Source organism: Procambarus clarkii, chromosome 78, assembly GCF_040958095.1.
Source record: "Procambarus clarkii isolate CNS0578487 chromosome 78, FALCON_Pclarkii_2.0, whole genome shotgun sequence".
Classification (NCBI taxonomy): Eukaryota; Metazoa; Arthropoda; class Malacostraca; order Decapoda; family Cambaridae; genus Procambarus; species Procambarus clarkii.
Window position 1 is genome coordinate 5,483,618 of NC_091227.1, and position 3,111 is coordinate 5,486,728.

General features: G+C 43.2%; 1 non-coding gene across 1 annotated transcript; it reads left to right on the forward strand.

The window, feature by feature from the left end:
* Positions 1–659: 659 nt before the first annotated feature.
* On the forward strand, positions 660–778 carry LOC138357539 (5S ribosomal RNA). The gene has a single exon (XR_011225028.1). It is a non-coding gene; the product is annotated as a 5S ribosomal RNA (ribosomal RNA).
* Positions 779–3,111: the final 2,333 nt, after the last annotated feature.

Consider the following 3,111-nt stretch of genomic DNA (forward strand, 5'->3'; position numbering starts at 1 on the left):
CATTAGGTATATCTTGCAATACCTGGCTGATGATGTGCTGCAATACCTCGGCAGCACTGTTAATACCAAAACTCAGGCGCTTGTACCTATACAGACCTCGATGTGTCGTAAACGTTGTGATGAATCGACTCTCATCATCAAGTTCAAGCTGATGATAGCCCTTGTTTAAATCTAACTTGTAAATACAGTTGCACCATTCAAGCGGTAGATCATATCATCTACAGTCGGTGTAGGATGGCGTTCACGCATTATTGCCGTGTTGGGAACACACATGTCCACACAAATGCGTATCTCATCTGGATTCTTCGGCTTTGGTGGAGTGACAATTGGGCTTACCCATGGTGTTGGGCCTGTTACTGGTTCAATGATATCTAGTTCCATCAGCCTATCCAGTTCGGCATCGACTTTCTTGCGAGAATGGAATGGTTGTCGGCGATGTGGTTGGGCAACTGGAATTAACATCTGGGTTGATATGCAGATGTACTTTGCTATCAGTATAACAACCTATGGATTTTAATCGATCAGAAAATTCAGCAACAATTCCATCAACATTGTTTGCAGATTCCACTGCTACAGCATTAGAAAGCTGAAGTAGCCCCAATTTGGTTGAAGTCCAATATGGTATAATACGTGGTATGTATACGCCAATACGTGGTATGGCCAACGGCCATACCACGTTGAGAACACCGCTTCTCGTCCGATCAGCGAAGTTAAGCAACGTTGGGTTTGGTTAGTACTTGGATGGGTGACCGCCTGGGAACACCAAATGCTGTTGGCAATAATGTTATGGGGCCTCGTAGCCTGGTGGATAGCGCGCAGGACTCGTAATTCTGTGGCGCGGGTTCGATTCCCGCACGAGGCAGAAACAAATGGGCAAAGTTTCTTTCACCCTGAATGCCCCTGTTACCTAGCAGTAAATAGGTACCTGGGAGTTAGTCAGCTGTCACGGGCTGCTTCCTGGGGGTGGAGGCCTGGTCGAGGACCGGGCCGCGGGGACACTAAAAAGCCCCGAAATCATCTCAAGATAACCTCAAGATAAGTCTTGTAACTGAGTAAAGACTCCTTTGCATTCCTAACAACATGGAATGTAGTAGTGAGCATTGCACTCTTTGACTTAATCTCTGCAGTGAAAGTTCCAATCACTGGCAAGGCTACCTTTGAAGCATAGGCAGTGGCTTTACCATTGTATTTTTCTAGCTTTGGGAACTGCTTTTTAATTTTTTTTATAGTGGCACTCTGCAATGGTGTCAATGTTTGATCCAGTGTCAATAAGAACTTTGAGACAAGTACCAGCAATGTGAACTATAGTCTCTGGGTTGTTTGGAAGATCATTCCATTCTGTGATTGCTTGTACTCCATGAGTATAATCACATTTACTGTCATCTAAGACTGTTTGTAATGAAATGTTGTCTTGTATATTATTAACATTCTTGATTTGAGGTGCAATATTGTGTTTACCACCTCGACCCCTATGACCTGATCCTCGTACAGTGCTTTTATTCACTGACTGTGGTTTCTTTAGTGCAGACCGACACATAGCACCAAAATGACCTAGTTTTCCACACTCATAGCACTTCTTACCTTGAGCAGGACAAACATTACCTTGGTGCGGGTAGTCTCCTCCACAATTGTAACATTTATTGTTGACAACCTCTGATGTGAGTCGTTGTGACTGCTTGAGTCTTGTTCCATGACTCCAGTTGTGATGTGGTCATCGGCTCAATTTACTGTTAGGTTTGCCATGATATCTTCTTTGATCACGGTGTCCTCCCTGAACCTTACATACCTCATCACTGTTAGTAACAGTGGCAGAACCGTTGTTGGCACTGCACTCCATGACACGAGCATCACGTGCAGCATCTTCCATTCGACGAGCAATATCCAGTATCTTGGTAAGAGAACTGTCATCATCAACAAGTTCTAGAGCTCTTCGACGAAGACGTGTAGATGTGCATGTTTCAATTATTTGCTGTTTGATTTCTTTGTCAACATCAGCAAATTCACAATGGGCTGCTAAACCCAGCTGACGTGTATGGTATTGATCTACAGTTTCATTAGAAAGTTGTTTCGCTCTCCTGAAATGCATAATTTCCATAGCAGTATTTTGCCTTGATTTGAAATGCTCTGTTAGTTTGGCTTTGGCAATGTCATAATCTTTGGCACCACCAGTGTCTTTCAGTGTGTCAAAGATGTCACAAACTCTATCACCTGCATAATGAAGTAGAAAGGCACGCTTTCTTTCAGCACTTTTGATGTCAGAAACTATCAACATATTTTCAAACCTTCTAAGCCATTTGGTCCACCTCTGTGACAGGTTTGTCTGGTCACAGTCAGGATCAAATGCAGGAAACTGAGGTATATTTGCCATTTTTACTGAATAAATGTAAACTTATCACTTAAATGTTCCTCAAAATATTAAACACTTACTGCACTGTATAAGTTAGTCAAGAATTCACTGTAATTACTTTAACTTTGCAAAGCACACAAGCATTTTAATGCAAAAAGTTCACAGCAGAGCACAATACAGCAGCAACTGACTTCTTACCAAGCCCTTGTGTACATGTGTTGCTCCTACTCACAGCAGCACAGCAGTTGGCACAGCAGCAGTTAGCAGTTGGTGCAGCAGTTGGTACAGCAGTTGTCAGCAGTTGTCAGCAGTTGTTCACAGCGTGAAGAATTTTGTAGCACGAAGCGTCGTTTCGTAACCAAAACATCAGGTTTTGTACACATGAAAGCGTCGTTTCGTACACAGCATCGGCTCGCAGATTCCTCAGTAAACAGCTTGTCAGCACATAGTTTGGGTAGCACATAGCATTGGTTAGCACATAGCATTGGTTAGCACATAGCATTGGTTAGCACATAGCATTGGTTAGCACACAGCATTGATTAGCACACAGCATTGATTAGCACATAGCATTGATTAGCATACAGCATCGGGTATGGTGCTCACAGCACGATTTCTCCTTCCTCCTCTGGGCGAGACAGCATGCTCCTTCCTTGTTTTAAGTTGAACAAAATACCTGCGTTCCCAGTTCATCCTCGTCGCCAATGTGGTGTTTGTGTGTTACTGAGGAAGTCTTGATTGTAGGGTTGATATAAAGTCATGACTTG